At 50.6% G+C, this 20,250-nt stretch overlaps 1 protein-coding gene across 1 annotated transcript in view; it reads right to left on the bottom strand.

Moving 5' to 3' along the window:
* Positions 1-20,250, bottom strand: part of LOC137546840 (guanylyl cyclase-activating protein 1) — a 156,147-nt gene that overhangs the window by 81,650 nt on the left and 54,247 nt on the right. The gene's annotated exons all lie outside the window — the stretch shown is intronic.

Raw genomic sequence — 20,250 nt, 5'->3', positions numbered from 1 at the left:
CTTTCAGTTGGCTGCATGAAATAGTTTTTTTTTTATTAAAAAAAAACCCTCCCGCAGCCTGCCTGGCGATCTTAATAGAACGCCAGGCAGGTTAAGTGTGCCGGGACCAGCTGGAGCTGTAATCCTACACTTAGCTAGATTCTGTTGATAGCTAAAGTACTAGTTTGATTGTGATTATATGTTATGACTTTTGCCTGCTTTGACTATCCTCCTGTACTCTGATCTTGTACCTCGATATTTCTGATACTCTGTTGCCGAACCCCGGCTCGTTCCTTGACTCTGTTTCTGCCTCCTGATTTTGTACCCCGATATATCTGATACCTCGTTGCTGAACCCTGCCTGTACTTTGACTCCGCCTTTGACTCCTGATCTTGTACTTTATCTGTCCGTGTGTGTACGACCTGGCGTGTCCGACCTCGAGAACCGACCTTACCGTTAGAGGCGGTTCCTCGCTCTGTTAGCGATCCTTCCTCTTGAGGGTCACTTTCAGATATACCTTCCTACTGTCAGTCTGACTCCTCCCGTCTTGGAGAGCTCAGGTCTGCGGAAGGAATCTGTGCAGTACTCCTTGCTGCATTGAGGCCTTGTCCTCTAAGTGTTACTGTTACACCAAACACTACACTCTACTCAGGTGAACAGAGGTTAGTTTGTATATCGGATTATCGGTGAGACTGCAGATCACTTATAATCTGGTATATATCTGTATTTCCAGGGATACTGCAGATCACCGGTAATCAGATACTCTCTGCGCCCACCGATCGTTACAGAACGCCAGACCAAATACAAAATGGACGCAAACACTGATTGTCTGGGTGTACTTGCCGCTTCGGTGGACAACATCAATCAAGTACTGGGCACTCACATAACTCTTATTGATGCCCTATCAGGGTCTGTACAAACCCTCCAGACATCAGTGGATCATGTGCGATCCTCTCCTAGCTCTGACATACGTATGCCTGTACCTGAAAGCTTTTCCGGCCACAGATCTGACTTCCGGAATTTTAGGAGTAGGGTGTTGTCCTATTTTGAGTTGAGACCCCAATCTTCGGGTACTGAGACCCAGAGGGTCACGTTTATTAAAACTTTGTTGTCCGGCGACTCCCAGTCTTGGACGTATAGCCTGCCCGCCGGAGACAAAGCTCTTACCTCTGTAGAGGAATTTTTTAAAGCTATGGCAGTAATTTACGACGATCCGGACCTTGCCTCGACTTCTGAGCGGAAGCTCAAGCTTTTGCGTCAAGGCGAAGGTCCGGTCGAAGATTACGCGGCCGAGTTTAGGAGGTGGTCAGTTACGGCCAGGTGGGACACCTATGCCCTATTAGATCATTTCTTGTCAGGGCTGTCCGATGAGGTCTCTGATTTGATGTTAAGCCAGCCCGAGCCCAGAACAGTCGATGAGGCCATCTCAGCGGCCATCCGAATCGACCGCAGGCTGCGCTACCAAAAACAGACCAGGGGTAGTTCCCGTCTCAGAGGGGTATCTTACACCACGGTCCCAGTGACTCCACCTACTACTATTTCACCTTCTCCTGTCTTGCCTCCTTCCGAGCCGATGCAGATTGCTCGGTCAAAATTAACCCAGGTAGAGCGAAGACGGAGAATGACCGAACAGCTGTGTTTGTACTGCGGTGAAGGGGGGCATATAGTACAGAACTGCCCCAATAAGCCGGGAAAACGCTGCCGCTTAGGAGTGGTGGGGGGTAACACCGTGGGCGTCCGACTTTTACCCCTAGAAGAAAAACGATTGCTTCTTCCCTGTACCGTTACATGGGAAGATAAGACTGAGGTCACGGAAGCCTTTATCGATTCAGGCTCCGCGGCAAATTTTATGGATTCTGAGTTTGCTAAGAGATTGTGTATTCCGCTCACACCAGTACAACCACCCATCCAGGTTACGGCAGTGGATGTGTGAGAAAGCGCGGAGGAGCCGCCGCCATGAGCCAGCGGCGGGCGGCTCCTCCCGCAGACAGTAGCCTCATGCACGGAGAGGCAGTCGCCTCCTCTCAGCGTGGGGCGGCTGTCCCCGTGCAGAGGCATGCGGAGCGCGTAGAAACCGCCGCGTCAGACGCGGCGGTTGGGCCGCATGCCTCCGCATTGGGGGCACAGAGCAGGGCTGCTGTGGCTGGGACTCGTAGTCCCTCGGGTTTTAGAGTGACGCGCGCGCGCGCACTCAGGGAATCATTTATGACACATTGAAGGGAGTCAGCTGACCAGGCTGGTCAGCTGACTCCAGTACCTCTCCCTATTGGTCCTCCACTTAGGGAGGTGCTGGGGAGGCACTTAGGGTATATATACTGCTGGTGGTTCAGTTGTTCCGTGTCTGGCGTTGCGTTCACATATGTGGGAGCACCCAGATCCGTTAGTCAGATCCGTTAGTGTGCCGGGACCAGCAGGAGCTGTAATCCTACACTAAGTTAGATTCTGTTGATAGCTTAAAGTACTAGTTTGATTGTGATTATATGTTATGACCTTTGCCTGCCTCGACTATCCGTCTGAACTCTGACCTTGTACCTCGTTATTTCTGATACCTGTTGCCGAACCCTGCCTGTACCTAGACTCCGCCTCTGCCTCCTGATTTTGTACTCCGATATTTCTGATACCTGTTGCCGAACCCTGCCTGTACCTAGACTCCGCCTCTGCCTACTGTTTCTGTACCTTATCTGTCAGTGTGTTAACGACTTGGCTTGCCCGACCTCGAGAACCGACCTCACGATTGGAGGCGGTTCTTTGTCCCGTTAGTGACACTTACGCCTGAGTGTCACTTTCGGACTTTCCTTCCCACTGTAAGTCTGACTCCTCCCGTCTCGGAGAGCTCAGACCTGTGGAAGGAATCTGTGCAGTTTTCCTTACTGCACTGAGGCTTGTCCTCCGTATTACTGTTGCACCAATCACTACACTCTACTCAGGTGACCAGAGGTTAGCTAGTATATTGGATTATCGGTGATACTGCAGATCACATATAATCTGATATACGTCTGTATTTCCCGTGATACTGCAGTTCACCGGTAATCAGACCTCTCTGTGCTTCACCGAACGTTACAGAACGCCAGACCACAAAACAGATGGAATCACGCGCTGATCCTCTGACGGTGCTTGCCACTTCGGTGGATAACATTCATCAAGCACTGGGCCAGCACAAAGCCCTAATCGATGCCTTATCAGGCTCTGTGAAAACCCTTCAGACGTCAGTGGATTCAGTACGTTCCCCTCCTAGTGATGACATACGCATGCCTGTGCCTGATAAGTTTTCCGGCCACAAGTCTGACTTCCGGAATTTCAGGAGTAGAGTGTTGTCATATTTTGAATTGAGACCCCGATCCTCGGGGACTGAGACCCAACGGGTCATCTTTATTAAAACCTTGTTGACTGGGGACTCCCAGTCCTGGGCATATAACCTGCGTCCCACCGATACCGCTCTAACCTCGGTAGACGAGTTCTTTAAGGCCATGGCCATAATCTACGATGACCCTGACCTTGCTGCGACCTCAGAGCGGAAGCTCAAACTTTTGCGGCAAGGCAGAGGTTCGGTCGAGGATTATGCGGCGGAGTTCCGCAGGTGGTCAGTCACTTCTAGGTTTGACAACTTTGCCTTAATGGATTACTTCTTGTCTGGGTTGTCGGAGGAGGTCTCTGACTTAATGTTAACCGTGCCTGAGCCCAAGACGGTTGATGAGGCCATATCTTCGGCCATTCGAGTGGATCGCAGGTTGCGCCACCAGAGGCAGGCTAGGGGCAGTCACCGGGTCAGGGTGACATCATACGCGGCACCATCCGCTACACCCCTAGTGGCACCGTCTCCGCCTATCACACCCTCCCCGGCCTTGCCACCGCCCGAACCAATGCAGATTGGTCGGTCAAGACTGACCCAGGTAGAACGAAGGCGACGAATGACAGAACAGCTGTGCCTGTACTGTGCAGCGGCAGGACATAGAGTGCGAAACTGCCCTAACAAGTCGGGAAACGAGTTTGCCTAGGAGTAGTGGGGGGTGACACCCTGGGCACGCAAATTGCACCCCTTAAAGAGAAGAAATTACTTCTCCCTTGTACGGTTACATGGGAGAATAAATCTGTAGCCACCGAAGCCTTTATTGACTCTGGCTCAGCGGCTAATTTTATGAACTTCGAATTTGCTCAGGAGTTGGGCCTCCCACTCACTCCTGTGAGACCCCCCATTCAGGTTACGGCAGTGGACGATTCCCCTCTGCAACGGAATCGTTCCCTGTCACAGACTCCGATGGTGAGACTTACCATAGGGGTTCTGCATGGGGAAGAGCTACAATTTTTTGTACTGCACATGTCAACCTCCACTATTATCTTAGGCATACCGTGGTTGCAAGTCCATTCACCACACATCGACTGGGCCACGGGTCAGTTAACCTCCTGGTCTCCCCATTGTTTTCATCAGTGTTTGGGGAAGCTAACATTGGGGCAGACCAGAATTCAGGTGGAGGGGGTTCCAGACCAGTATGCTGAATATTCGGATGTTTTCTGCCCTAAAGCTGCCGATAAATTGCCTCCACATCGCCCTTTCGACTGTCCCATTGACCTCCGTTCTGGTTGTGTACCCCCCCGGGGTCGGTTGTACAATTTGTCGGGGCCCGAAAAATTGGCGATGCAGGAGTACATTAGGGAGAATCTGGCCAAAGGCTTTATTCGGCCGTCCCGGTCGCCTGCTGGGGCAGGCTTCTTCTTTGTAAAAAAGAAAGACGGAGGTCTGCGGCCTTGCATTGACTACCGCGGTCTCAACAAGATTACAGTAAAGAATCGCTATCCGCTACCCTTGATAGACGATCTTTTTACACAAATTACTGGCGCCCAGATCTTTTCTAAATTGGATTTGCAGGGGTGCGTACAACTTGGTACGCATAAGAAAGGGCGATGAATGGAAGACGGCCTTTAATACACCAGACGGGCATTACGAGTACCTGGTAATGCCCTTCGGGTTATGTAATGCCCCGGCCGTCTTCCAGGAACTCATCAACGAGGTCTTCAGAGAGGTGTTGGGAAGATTTGTTCTAGTTTATCTAGACGATATCCTGATTTTCTCCAACAGTCTCTCTGAACATAGAACCCACGTGAGGTTCGTTTTGAACAGACTAAGGCAGAATCTATTGTATGCAAAGTTAGAAAAATGTATCTTCGAGGTAACATCTGTCGCTTTCCTGGGATACATAATCTCTACTACAGGCCTGTCCATGGATCCGGCCAAGGTCTCCGCTGTGTTAGAATGGCCTCAGCCGGTAGGCTTGAAATCGCTTCAGCGGTTTCTTGGCTTTGCCAACTATTATAGGAGGTTTATAAGGGGGTACTCTTCGGTGGTTTCTCCACTTACCAGCCTCACTAAGAAGGGTGCAGATACAACTCACTGGTCTCCCGAGGCGTTACAGGCTTTTGCCACCCTGAAGGGATTATTTTGTTCTGCACCCATCCTCAGACATGTGGATACGTCCTTTCCTTTTATTGTTGAGGTGGATGCCTCAGAGGTCGGGGTGGGGGCTGTGCTGTCTCAGCGATCTGGCTTGCAGGGTAGAATGCACCCATGTGCCTACTTCTCCCGCAGATTCTCCCCTGCGGAAAAAAACTACGATATCGGCAACAGAGAACTCTTAGCCATTAAGTTAGCCTTTGAGGAATGGCGACACTGGTTAGAGGGAGCGGAGCATACGGTCACGGTTTACACTGACCATAAAAATTTAGAATACATCGAGGGAGCTAAGAGGTTGAGCCCACGCCAGGCTCGCTGGTCATTATTTTTTTCTCGATTCTCTTTCATTATTACGTATACACCGGGTAGCAAGAATACTAAGGCGGATGCCTTGTCCAGGTGCTTTGAGTCAGAGACAGCACAGTCCTCCATTCCAGAGACTATTATTCCCCAAAGGTTGGTACTGGCCGCAACAGAGACTTGGGAGGATTGGAAGGGAACTTTAATTCCCTTCCAACAAGACATTCCAGAAGGAAAGCCCGCAGGAGTGTTGTTCATTCCGCTACCGTTCCGTCTTCAGGTTCTAGAGATGTTCCATACACATAAGAATGCTGGGCATCCTGGAGCATCTAGAACACAGGATCTGGTAGCCAGATGTGCTTGGTGGCCTTCCTTGGCAGCTGATTGCAAGGAATTCGTGAGGGAATGTGCGGTTTGTGCCAAGAGTAAACCCTCCCGGCTGGCACCTGTGGGTACCTTGCAGCCTTTGCCCACCCCGAGTGAGCCATGGACCCATTTGTCCATGGATTTTGTAGGTGAACTTCCCAAGTCAGAAGGCATGTCGGTCATTTGGGTGGTAGTCGACCGCTTCAGTAAAATGGCCCATTTCGTGCCCTTGAAAGGTCTCCCCTCGGCCCAGGAATTGGCTGATTTGTTTATCACACATGTGTTCCGGCTGCACGGTATTCCGGAGAACATAGTGTCGGATCGGGGAGTCCAGTTCATTTCTAAATTTTGGAGGGCATTCTGCCAACTAATGGGTATGAAGCTGTCATTTTCATCGGGCTACCACCCACAGACCAATGGGCAAACGGAGAGAATCAATCAGTCTTTGGAGCAATTCTTGAGGTGCTATGTTGCGGAGACACAGAACGACTGGGTCAAATTTCTGCCTTTCGCGGAGTTCGCACAGAACAATTTAAAAAGCTCCTCCACCGGATTCTCTCCGTTCCAGGTGGTGTCTGGAAGATTGCCCAAGTTCTCACCATTACCTGTGGTCTCCTCTCCGTTTCCAGTTTTGGAAGCCTGGCAGAGATCTTTCAAAGAGATTTGGCGCACAGTGGGGGATAATTTACGAAAAGCTTTTGTTAATCAGAAGGGTCAAGCTGATAAAAGACGTTCAGTAGAGTGGCACTTCAAACCTGGAGACATGGTTTGGGTCTCTACACGTCATTTGGCTCTGAAACAACCCTCTGACAAACTTGGTCCCAGGTTCGTGGGCCCCTTCCCTGTGACTAAGAAGATCAACAATGTCACATATACCATTGATCTCCCCACCAGCATGCGGGGAGTGAGGTCTTTTCATGTATCACTTCTCAAACCCGCAGTCCAGGGGGGTCCCACTCCTCCTCCTCCTGTCTTAGTCGATGCTCAACCCGAATATGAGATAGAAAAAATCATAGATTCACGTATGGTTCAGAACTCGGTGCAGTATCTCGTACATTGGAAGGGGTATGGCATTGAAGAGAGGCAATGGGTACCTGGGAACCGCATGCATGCAGATGAGTTAGTGAGAGAATTTCATGCTGTACACCCAGAGAAACCTGGAAGGAGCTGTCCGGAGTCCACTCCTCGGGGGGGGGGTACTGTGAGAAAGCGCGGAGGAGCCGCCGCCATGAGCCAGCGGCGGGCGGCTCCTCCCGCAGACAGTAGCCTCATGCACGGAGAGGCAGTCGCCTCCTCTCAGCGTGGGGCGGCTGTCCCCGTGCAGAGGCATGCGGAGCGCGTAGAAACCGCCGCGTCAGACGCGGCGGTTGGGCCGCATGCCTCCGCATTGGGGGCACAGAGCAGGGCTGCTGTGGCTGGGACTCGTAGTCCCTCGGGTTTTAGAGTGACGCGCGCGCGCGCACTCAGGGAATCATTTATGACACATTGAAGGGAGTCAGCTGACCAGGCTGGTCAGCTGACTCCAGTACCTCTCCCTATTGGTCCTCCACTTAGGGAGGTGCTGGGGAGGCACTTAGGGTATATATACTGCTGGTGGTTCAGTTGTTCCGTGTCTGGCGTTGCGTTCACATATGTGGGAGCACCCAGATCCGTTAGTCAGATCCGTTAGTGTGCCGGGACCAGCAGGAGCTGTAATCCTACACTAAGTTAGATTCTGTTGATAGCTTAAAGTACTAGTTTGATTGTGATTATATGTTATGACCTTTGCCTGCCTCGACTATCCGTCTGAACTCTGACCTTGTACCTCGTTATTTCTGATACCTGTTGCCGAACCCTGCCTGTACCTAGACTCCGCCTCTGCCTCCTGATTTTGTACTCCGATATTTCTGATACCTGTTGCCGAACCCTGCCTGTACCTAGACTCCGCCTCTGCCTACTGTTTCTGTACCTTATCTGTCAGTGTGTTAACGACTTGGCTTGCCCGACCTCGAGAACCGACCTCACGATTGGAGGCGGTTCTTTGTCCCGTTAGTGACACTTACGCCTGAGTGTCACTTTTGGACTTTCCTTCCCACTGTAAATCTGACTCCTCCCGTCTCGGAGAGCTCAGACCTGTGGAAGGAATCTGTGCAGTTTTCCTTACTGCACTGAGGCTTGTCCTCCGTATTACTGTTGCACCAATCACTACACTCTACTCAGGTGACCAGAGGTTAGCTAGTATATTGGATTATCGGTGATACTGCAGATCACATATAATCTGATATACGTCTGTATTTCCCGTGATACTGCAGTTCACCGGTAATCAGACCTCTCTGTGCTTCACCGAACGTTACAGGATGACTCTCCTCTGCAAGGGAATCACCCACTGTCTCAGACACCAGAGGTGGGGGTCACCATAGGGGTACTGCACTGGGAAAAGTTACAGTTCTTTGTGTTGCATATGACAACCTCCACCATTATACTCGGCATGCCATGGTTGCACCTTCATTCTCCACACATTGATTGGGCCACCGGCCAACTAATTTCTTGGTCAGCACACTGCTTTCAGCGATGTTTAGGGAAGGTGACATTGGGCCAAACCAGGGTTCATGTTCAGGGGGTACCTGAGCAATATGTGGAATATTCTGATGTATTCTGTCCCAAGGCTGCAGACAAGTTACCCCCACATCGCTCTTTCGATTGCCCCATTGATATACGTTCAGGTTGTATGCCCCCTCGGGGTCATTTGTACAATGTATCTGGGCCAGAGAAATTGGCTATGAAGGAATATATCCGTGACAATTTAGCCAAAGGCTTCATCCGGCCGTCCCGATCGCCTGCTGGAGCAGGTTTCTTTTTCGTTAAAAAGAAAGACGGGGGCCTGCGGCCCTGTATTGATTACCGGGGACTAAATAAGATCACGGTAAAGAATCGCTATCCGTTACCCCTGATAGACGATTTATTTACGCAGGTCACCGATGCTAAGATCTTCTCAAAGCTGGATTTACGGGGCGCGTACAACCTGGTGCGCATTAGAAAGGGCGATGAGTGGAAAACGGCCTTTAACACGCCAGACGGGCATTACGAGTATCTGGTGATGCCCTTTGGGTTATGTAATGCCCCGGCCGTTTTCCAGGAACTCATCAACGAGGTCTTCAGAGAGGTGTTGGGGAGATTTGTGCTGGTCTATCTAGACGATATACTTGTTTTCTCCAACAACCTCTCTGAGCACAGAATACATGTGAAATTTGTACTCAACAAATTAAGACAAAACTCACTTTATGCTAAGATTGAGAAGTGTATTTTTGAAGTCACATCTGTCGCCTTTCTGGGGTACATAATTTCCACCACGGGCCTGTCTATGGACCCCGCCAAAGTCTCCGCTGTTTTGGAATGGCCTCAGCCGGTTGGGTTGAAGTCTTTACAGCGGTTTTTAGGCTTTGCGAATTATTATAGAAGGTTCATAAAGGGGTATTCCACGGTTATCGCACCCCTCACCTGTCTTACGAAAAAAGGGGCAGATACCACCCACTGGTCTCCTGATGCATTAAGTGCTTTCTCCACTTTAAAAGATTTGTTTTGTTCCGCACCCATCCTGAGACATGTAGACACCTCTTATCCTTTTATTGTTGAGGTAGACGCCTCGGAGGTTGGGGTAGGGGCTGTGCTGTCTCAGCGGTCAGGCTTGCAGGGAAGGCTACACCCTTGTGCGTATTTCTCTCGTAGGTTCTCTCCGGCAGAGAGAAACTACGATATGGGCAACAGAGAGCTCTTAGCCATTAAACTTGCCTTTGAGGAGTGGCGTCACTGGCTGGAAGGAGCAGAACATACAATTACTGTATACACGGATCACAAGAATCTAGAATACATCGAGGGGGCTAAGAGATTAAGTCCCCGTCAGGCTCGATGGTCTTTGTTTTTTTCGAGGTTCAGGTTCATAATTACGTATACCCCGGGTAGCAAGAACATTAAGGCAGATGCCCTGTCCAGATGCTTTGAGTTGGAGACAGCACAGCCTTCTGCCCCAGAGACCATTGTCCCACAAAATTTGGTGCTGGCCGTAACAGAGACTTGGGAAGACTGGACAGAGACCTTGAGTCCTTTTCAGCAGGATGTCCCTGAGGGGAAGCCTGAGGGGGTTTTATTTGTGCCTCTGCCATTCCGTCTCCGGGTGCTACAGATATTCCATTCGCACAAGAATGCGGGACATCCTGGGGCATCTAGAACGCAGGATCTTGTGGCCAGGTGCGCTTGGTGGCCGTCTCTGGCAGCCGACTGCAAAGAATTTGTTAAGGATTGTGCGGTATGTGCTAAAAGCAAACCCTCCCGGCTGGCACCTGTAGGGAGGTTGCAGCCTTTACCCACCCCGAATGAACCATGGACCCACTTGTCCATGGATTTTGTGGGTGAGCTCTCCAGATCAGAGGGCATGTCGGTCATTTGGGTGGTAGTCGACCGCTTCAGCAAGATGGCCCATTTTGTGCCCTTGAAAGGACTCCCCTCGGCCCAGGAATTGGCTGACTTGTTTATCAAACACGTGTTCCGGTTACACGGCATTCCGGAAAACATAGTGTCCGATCGGGGAGTCCAATTCGTATCTAAATTCTGGAGGGCATTCTGTCATCAAATGGGCATGAAGCTGTCGTTTTCATCGGGCTACCACCCACAGACCAACGGTCAGACGGAGAGGGTCAACCAGTCGTTAGAGCAGTTTTTGAGATGCTACGTTGCAGAGGCGCAGAATGACTGGGTCAAATTTCTGCCCTTTGCAGAATTTGCACAAAACAATTTGAAAAGTTCTTCCACTGGATTTTCTCCGTTCCAGGTTGTGTCTGGAAGATTGCCCAAATTTTCACCGTTACCAGTGGCCTCCACTCCGTTTCCAGCTCTGGAGGCTTGGCAAAGGTCTTTTAAAGACATTTGGCGGACGGTGAGAGACAGCTTGGAAAAGGCGTTTCTGAGTCAGAAGGGTCAAGCTGACAAGAAACGGTCTTTGGAGTGGAGATTCCAACCAGGAGACTTGGTTTGGGTATCCACACGTCACTTGGCCCTGAAACAGCCCTCAGACAAGTTGGGTACCAGGTTTGTCGGGCCTTTCCCGATAGCCAGAAGGATCAACAACGTCACTTACGCTGTTGATCTTCCCGCTAGCATGCGTGGGGTAAGGTCCTTCCACGTATCCCTGCTTAAGCCAGCAGTCCATGTGGGTCCCACTCCTCCTCCTCCTGTGTTGGTGGATGACCAACCTGAGTACGAGGTAGAAAAGATTTTAGATTCACGCGTTGTACAAAACTCGGTACAATATCTCGTACATTGGAAAGGGTACGGCATTGAGGAGAGACAATGGGTACCGGGGAGTCGCATGCATGCGGAAGAATTAAGGAGGGAATTTCACGCCTTACATCCCGAGAAACCTGGTAGGAGTTGTCCGGAGTCCACTCCTCGGGAGGGGGGTACTGTGAGGAAACGCGGAAAAGCCGCCGTCTCTCGAGGTGAGGCGGCTGTTTCCGCGTCCAGCATGGCATCACAACGCGGAAAAAACGCTGCATGCCGCATGGGCAGTGCGGCGGAATCCGCATTGGTAACGGCGGAATCCGCATCAGAGGCGGCCCCCGCACTAGATACATTGCATGACAGTACTGGTGTGGCTGGGACTGATAGTCCACCAGGATTCAGACTTACACGCGCGCGAGCACAGAGGCAGAGTTTAAATAGCAGTTAGAAGGGTGTCGGCTGACCAGCTGGGTCAGCTGACAAATTCCACTGCTCTCATTGGACCAGCAATTTGGGAGGTCCTGGAAAGGTCCTAGAGTATATATACTGCTGGTTGTTCACTTGCTCTTTGTCTGGCGTGCGATCACATATGTGGGAGCACTCAGACCTGTAGTCAGATCCTTAAGTGTGCCGGGACCAGCTGGAGCTGTAATCCTACACTTAGCTAGATTCTGTTGATAGCTAAAGTACTAGTTTGATTGTGATTATATGTTATGACTTTTGCCTGCTTTGACTATCCTCCTGTACTCTGATCTTGTACCTCGATATTTCTGATACTCTGTTGCCGAACCCCGGCTCGTTCCTTGACTCTGTTTCTGCCTCCTGATTTTGTACCCCGATATATCTGATACCTCGTTGCTGAACCCTGCCTGTACTTTGACTCCGCCTTTGACTCCTGATCTTGTACTTTATCTGTCCGTGTGTGTACGACCTGGCTTGTCCGACCTCGAGAACCGACCTTACCGTTAGAGGCGGTTCCTCGCTCTGTTAGCGATCCTTCCTCTTGAGGGTCACTTTCAGATATACCTTCCTACTGTCAGTCTGACTCCTCCCGTCTTGGAGAGCTCAGGTCTGCGGAAGGAATCTGTGCAGTACTCCTTGCTGCATTGAGGCCTTGTTCTCTAAGTGTTACTGTTACACCAAACACTACACTCTACTCAGGTGAACAGAGGTTAGTTTGTATATCGGATTATCGGTGAGACTGCAGATCACTTATAATCTGGTATATATCTGTATTTCCGGTGATACTGCAGATCACCGGTAATCAGATACTCTCTGCACCCACTGATCGTTACACCTATACTTGCATTATTGGTGATACTGCAGATCACCACATAATCAGGTATAGAGTCTGCATTATTGGTGATTCTGCAGATCACACAATAATCAGACGTCTGTGTTGCTACACCAATACGTTATACAATTGTTACAGAACAGCAGACCATAACAAGTATGGAGGCACTGTGCAATCGGGTTGATCTCTTGACCACAACCCTTAACGATCTTATCAAGACGGTTAATGTACAGCAGACTCAGATTAACCAGCTGATTGAATCTGTTAACCGTCTGAAAGAACCTAATGCACAAGTGTCATCCCCTCTTGCCATTGAGCCCAGGATGCCCCCTCCCAAAAAGTTCTCGGGGCATCGCTCTGACTTCCGAAATTTTAAACATCGGTGTTTATCTTACTTTGAGCTAAGGCCAGTCTCTTCAGGTACAGAAACTCAGAGAGTCACTTTGATTAAAACATTATTATCTGGCGATTCGCAGTCCTGGGCCTATAGTCTCCCACAGGGTCATGAGGCTTTGACCTCAGTTGAGGAATTTTTTAAAGCTATGACTATTATATATGATGATCCCGATTTAGCTATAACATCAGAGAGGAGACTAAAAACCCTCAGGCAGGGGCACAATCCAGCCGAAACTTACGCTGCTGAGTTTAGGAGGTGGGCAGTGTCAGCCAGGTGGGGTCAGTACGCCTTACTAGATTGCTTTTTATCGGGGTTATCTGATGCAGTAGCAGATTTGATGTTGGGTCACCCTGAACCCAAATATTTAGATGAGGCCATATCATTGGCCATCAAGATTGATCGGCGAGTTCGCTACCAGAAGCAGGCCCGGGGTAAGATGCCAGGGAGATTTGCTTCTGGTAACTTTGCACCTCCTGTCTCCTCCTCTCCTCCTCGGGATGAGCCAATGCAGATTGGACAGTCCAAGCTCACAGAGGTTGAGAAAAATCGGAGACGTAATGAAAAAATCTATCTTTATTGTGCCGAGAAAGGGCATATAGTATCCAACTGTCCCAAGAAAGCGGAAAACTTGATCGAGTAGCTAGAGGTACTACCCTAGGTGATCCAGTCATACCTCTAAACAATAAACACTTGCTTCTGCCGTGTTCTATTACTTGGGAGGGACAGACTCATTCCACCCAGGCCTTCATAGACTCGGGTTCCGCTGTTAATGTTATGGCTTATGATTTTGCTCTTAAATTCGGTTTTCCGCTTATTTCTGTGGGACAGCAGGTACAGATCACCGCAATGGACGATTCCCCATTGCAGGAGAAACAGTCCCTTACCCAGACTCCGGTAGTGTTATGTCAACTGGGAGTCTTGCATAAGGAACAGATACAATTTCTGGTACTCAAAATGTCCACCTCCACTGTTATTCTGGGTATGCCGTGGGTTAAAAAACACTCCCCTCAGATCGACTGGAGTTCCAGGCAGTTAGTAAGTTGGTCCTCCCACTGTCGTCATCATTGTTTTGGAGAAAGTTACCATAGGTTGTACCAAGATCCAAGTGGAGGGGTCATCTAAGCAGTCCTCTGACCCCCGTGAGATAGAAAGCTGGAAAGATTGGGCCTCTATATTGAACCCATTCCAGCAAGAGGTTCCTGAGGGGAAACCAGATGGCTTTTTATTTGTGCCACTACAGTTTAGATTCAAAATTCTCCATATGTTTCATACTCATAAAAATACCGGTCACCCTGGTGTGGCCCGCACTCTGGAGTTACTGGACAGATGTGTATGGTGGCCCTCTATGGTATCTGATTGTAAAGACTTTGGCGGTAGTTGCTCTGTGTGTGCTAGGAGTAAGTCGTCCAGACGGGCTCCTGTAGGTACACTACAGTCACTTCCAGTGCCAGAGCAACCATGGACCCACTTGTCCATGGACTTTGTGGGTGAATTGCCTAGGTCTGATGGGAAAACAGTCATATGGGTGGTAGTCGATAGGTTCAGCAAGATGGCCCATTTAATTCCCTTGGAAGGACTCCCCACTGCACAGGAACTGGCAGAGCTCTTCATCCACCACATTTTTAGATTGCATGGGATTCCAGAGAATGTGGTGTCAGATAGGGGAGTCCAGTTCGTTTCCAGATTTTGGAAGGCCTTTTGTCATCATTTGGGTATGAATCTATCATTTTCCTCCAGCTACCACCCACATACAAATGGGCAGACCGAAAGGGTTAATCAGGCTCTAGAGCAATTTCTTAGGTGTTACGTGGCAGAGGCTCAGATGGATTGGGTCAAATTTCTGCCCTTCGCAGAATTTGCCCACAATATTTGAAGTGCGCTTCCTCGGGATTCTCCTCTTTTCAGGTTGTGACAGGAAGATCGCCAAAGTTCTCTCCTCTGCCTGTGGTCTCATCTCCCTTCCCGGCTTTGGAGGAGTGGCAGGGAACACTGAGAAAGATCTGGGAAATGGTCAAGAATAATCTAAAAAAGGCTTTCGCTACCCAGAAAAGACAGGCAGATAGGAGACGTTCTGTAGAGTGGAACTTTGCACCGGGTGATAAGGTGTGGGTGTCTACCCGGCACTTGGCCTTAAAGCAACCTTCTGTTAAATTGGGTCCTAAATTTATAGGGCCATATTCTGCATCCAAGAAAGTCAATAACGTGACCTATGTGGTTGCACTTCCGCCCAGCATGAGAGGTGTCAAAACTTTCCATGTGACCCTTTTGAAACCTGCTGTGCATGTGGATTCCTCGCCCCCCCTGCGGTGATTGATGGGGAACCGAAATACGAGATAGAGGAGATTTTGGATTCTCGGGTGGTACGTAACTCCATACAGTACCTGGTTCATTGGAGGGGGTATGGGCCAGAGGAGAGATCTTGGGTACCAATTTCTCGTATGTATGTAGAAGAACTCAGGGAGGACTTTCATAGATTACAGTGGGTTGCAAAAGTATTCGGCCCCCTTGAAGTTTTCCACATTTTGTCATATTACTGCCACAAACATGAATCAATTTTATTGGAATTCCACATGAAAGACCAACACAAAGTGGTGTACACGTGAGAAGTGGAACTAAAATCATACATGATTCCAAACATTTTTTTACAAATCAATAACTGCAAAGTGGTGTGTGCGTAATTACAGCTGCCAGTCTTTTAGGGTATGTCTCTACCAGATTTGCACATCTAGAGACTGAAATCCTTGCCCATTCTTCTTTGCAAAACAGCTCCAGCTCAGTCAGATTAGATGGACAGCGTTTGTGAACAGCAGTTTTCAGATCTTGCCACAGATTCTATGATGGCGGCTGCGGGTACGCAGGATACCTCTGCAGCCGCCTTTGTTCTCGGTACTGAGGCCTCATCCGTTCTGCTGGCGTCTAGCACGCCAGGGACGGGACTGTCAGTTGCTCATAGGGTTGCTGTCTCACGCGGGCGCGCGCGGAGACGGGACCTTTATGCTGAAAGAATGTCGGCTAACGTCAGGAGAGACTCACGGCGCCCGGATTGGCTGATAGGCAGGGGCGTGGCTGTGGGCTCTCCTCGCTGCTTCATAAGCGTTCTCCGCTCACTTGCAAACGGTCTGCTGCGAATACGTCAGTGTTAGCGCTCAGACCTTAGACTAGTTCCGCTGTGTTTTGATCTGGGAGGAAACCAGGGATTTCACACAAGACAAGGATTATTGCCTTATTGTATTATTGATATTCTGTGTATGACTCTGGCTTATCTCTGACTCTGATTCTGCTCTACGTTTCTGTACTTCTGCCCATCTGATCTAAGTTGCCGAACCTTTACCTTAATCATTACTATTCTCTTGCCTTCTGATTTTGTACTGTACCAGCCTGTCTGTTGCTGAACCTTGCCTGTCTGACCCTTCTACTCTCCAGTGAGCCCTTGTCACTGGAGAGGTGCTCTGATAGTACCCACGCGCCCCTCTGGTGAGGTCTAGCTACTATTTAGTTACTGTTGCTGATAGCGCTCACCAGCCCCTCTGATGTGGGCTCCTAGCTACCCAGCTTCTATCTTGGCTAGTACCCTCCAGTAGAGTTGGGCCGAACCTCCGATTTTAGGTTCGCGAACCGGGTTCGCGAACTTTCGCGGAACGTTCGGTTCGCGTTAAAGTTCGCGAACCGCAATAGACTTCAATGGGGATGCGAACTTTGAAAAAAAAAAATAATTATGCTGGCCACAAAAGTGATGGAAAAGATGTTTCAAGGGGTCTAACACCTGGAGGGGGGCATGGCGGAGTGGGATACACGCCAAAAGTCCCCGGGAAAAATCTGGATTTGACGCAAAGCAGCGTTTTAAGGGCAGAAATCACATTGAATGCTAAATGACAGGCCTAAAGTGCTTTAAAACATCTTGCATGTGTATACATCAATCAGGTAGTGTAATTAAGGTACTGCTTCACACTGACACACCAAACTCACCGTGTAACGCACCGCAGACAGCTGTTTGTACTAGTGACGGCCGTGCTGGACTGGTGCGCACCATGGCGAGAGTGCAGGTTTTGGTGGCTTTACAGCCCATATGGTCGGCCTGGCTGATGTAGCTGAATGACAGAACAGTGACTGTCCAGCTGATCAAATTTGGTCTGACCACAATGAAGCAACAACCTTATTATCTTTTGTGTGCCCCCCGAGACACTCATCTAGGCGCCGGTCATTGCTTCATTGTGATACGCAAGCCCCTTCACCACGGCAAGGTAATGATCACGAAGGGGAATGGGCGCATGTACATGCCTTTTCTTTTGTTGTTGCAGCTGCCCTCAGTGCAGCCAGAAAAATTAGGCAGTCATGTACACGCACCATAAAAATTATTACAGCGGCCGCTGCTAGCAGCGGCCTAAAAAATTCAGCAATCCGCCTGGAGTCCCGGACCCTGTTGGTGGTGGCGGAGAAGGTAGTGAAGCGGCCTGCAGGCAGACATGCTGTGTGGAGGGACTGGGAGCGACTTAGTCTTTTTGGGGCAGGCCAGGCAGCCAGTCACACGGCGTGCAGGCAGAGATGCTGTGTGTGCGGGGACTGACTTAGTCTTGGGGCGGGCAGCAGCCCTCCGGGATCCATGCCTCATTCATTTTGATAAAGGTGAGGTACTTAACACTTTTGTGACTTAGGCAACTTCTCTTCTCTGTGACAATGCCTCCAGCTGCGCTGAAGGTCCTTTCTGAGAGGACGCTTGCGGCAGGGCAGGAGAGAAGTTGGATGGCAAATTGGGACAGCTCTGGCCACAGGTCAAGCCTGCGCACCCAGTAGTTCAAGGGTTCCTCATCGCTGTTCACAGCAGTGTCTACATCCACACTTAAGGCCAGGTAGTCGGCTACCTGCCGGTCGAGGCGTTGGTGGAGGGTGGATCCGGAAGGGCTACGGCGAGGCGTTGGACTAAAGAACGTCCGCATGTCCGACATCACCATGAGATTGCTGGAGCGTCCTGTCTTTGACTGCGTGGACACGGGAGGAGGATTAGTGGCAGTGGTACCTTGCTGGCGTTGTGCTGTCACATCACCCTTAAAGGCATTGTAAAGCATAGTTGACAGCTGGTTCTGCATGTGCTGCATCCTTTCCACCTTCCGGTGAGTTGGTAACAGGTCCGCCACTTTGTGCCTGTACCGAGGGTCTAGTAGTGTGGCCACCCAGTACAGCTCATTCCCCTTGAGGTTTTTTATACGGGGGTCCCTCAACAGGCAGGACAGCATAAAAGACGACATCTGCACAAAGTCGGATCCAGTACCCTCCATCTCCTCTTGCTCTTCCTCAGTGACGTCAGGTAAGTCAACCTCCTCCCCCCAGCCGCGAACAATACCACCGGAAGGTTGAGCAGCACAAGCCCGATGCGACGTCTGCTGCGGTTGTTCTCCTGCCGCTGTCCCCTCCTCCTCCTCCTCCCCCAAAGAAACACCTTGCTCATCATCCTCTGAGTCTGACTCGTCTTCTGCACACGACCTCTCTTCTTCCTCCTCCTCCCCCCTCTGTGCTGCCGCAGGTGTTGAGGAAACAGCTGGGTCTGATGAAAATTGGTCCCATGCCTGTTCCTGCCGTAACGGTTCCTGGTCACGCTCATTCGCAGCTTCATCCGCCACTCTACGCACAGCACGCTCCAAGAAGTACGCGTAGGGAATTAAGTCGCTGATGGTGCCCTCACTGCGGCTCACCAGGTTGGTCACCTCCTCAAACGGCCGCATGAGCCTGCATGCATTTTTCATCAGTGTCCAGTTGTCGGGCCAGAACATCCCCATCTTCCCAGACTGTTTCGTTCTACTCCAGTTGTAGAGGTACTGGGTGACGGCTTTCTTCTGTTCTAGCAGGCGGGAGAACATGAGCAGGGTCGAGTTCCAGCGAGTGGGGCTATCGCAAATGAGGCGTCTCACCGGCATGTTGTTTTTACGCTGAATTTCTGCAAATCGTGCCATGGCTGTGTAAGAGCGCCTCAAATGCCCACAGAACTTCCTGGCCTGCTTCAGGACATCCGCTAAGCCAGGGTACTTTGCCACAAATCTTTGAACCACTAGATTCATGACATGTGCCATGCAGGGTATGTGTGTCAGCTTCCCCATATGCAAAGCGGCAAGCAGATTGCTGCCGTTGTCGCACACCACGTTGCCTATCTCCAGGTGGTGCGGGGTCAGCCACTCATCCACCTGTTTCTTAAGAGCAGCCAGGAGAGCTGCTCCAGTGTGACTCTCCGCTTTGAGACAAGCCATGTCTAAGATGGCGTGACACCGTCGTACCTGGCATGCAGCATAGGCCCTGCGGAGCTGGGGCTGTGTAGCTGGAGAGGAGAACTGCCACTCAGCCAAGGAGGAGGAGGAGGACAGCGAAGAGCATGTAGCAGGAGGAGAGGAGGTGGCAGGAGGCCTGCCTGCAAGCCGTGGAGGTGTCACAATTTGGTCCGCCGCTTTCTGCTTGCCATCGTTCACCACCAGGTTCACCCAATGGGCTGTGTAGGTAATGTAGCGGCCCTGCCCGTGCTTGGCAGACCAGCCATCCGTGGTCAGGTGTACCCTTGACCCAACGCTCTTCGCAAGAGATGACACCACTTGCCTCTCAACTTCACGGTGCAGTTGGGGTATGGCCTTTCTCGAAAAATAAGTGCGGCCTGGCATCTTCCACTGCGGTGTTCCGATGGCCACAAATTTACGGAAGGCCTCAGAGTCCACCAGCCGGTATGGTAACAGCTGGCGAGCTAACAGTTCCGCCACGCCAGCTGTCAGACGCCGGGCAAGGGGGTGACTGGCCAAAAGTGGCTTCTTCCGCTCAAACATTTCCTTCACGGACACCTGACTGCTGCTGTGGGCAGAGGAGCAGGAACCGCTCAAGGGCAGAGGCGGAGTGGAGGAGGGTGCCTGTGAAGGTGCAAGGGAGAAAGCGGCAGAAGCAGATGATGCACCTGAAGGAGGAAGAGGAGAAGGAGGGTGACTTTTCTTTTGTGTGCTGCTGCTGCTTTTGCTCAGGTGGCCATCCCATTGCTGTTTGTGCCTTTTCTCCAGGTGCCTTCGTAAGGCACTTGTCCCTACGTGAGTGTTGGCCTTTCCACGGCTCAATTTTTGTTGGCAGAGCGAACAGATGGCCTTGGTCCGATCTGAGGCACACACATTAAAAAATTTCCACACCGCTGAGCCACCCTGGGATGTGGGCACTATGGGGACCTCAGCAGCTGATGCTGAAGGGCAAGTTGGCTGG

Source organism: Hyperolius riggenbachi, chromosome 2, assembly GCF_040937935.1.
Source record: "Hyperolius riggenbachi isolate aHypRig1 chromosome 2, aHypRig1.pri, whole genome shotgun sequence".
In the NCBI taxonomy this organism is placed as follows: domain Eukaryota; kingdom Metazoa; phylum Chordata; class Amphibia; order Anura; family Hyperoliidae; genus Hyperolius; species Hyperolius riggenbachi.
The sequence above is the reverse complement of the archived record's forward strand: the minus strand, read 5'-3'. Positions and strand labels throughout refer to the sequence as shown.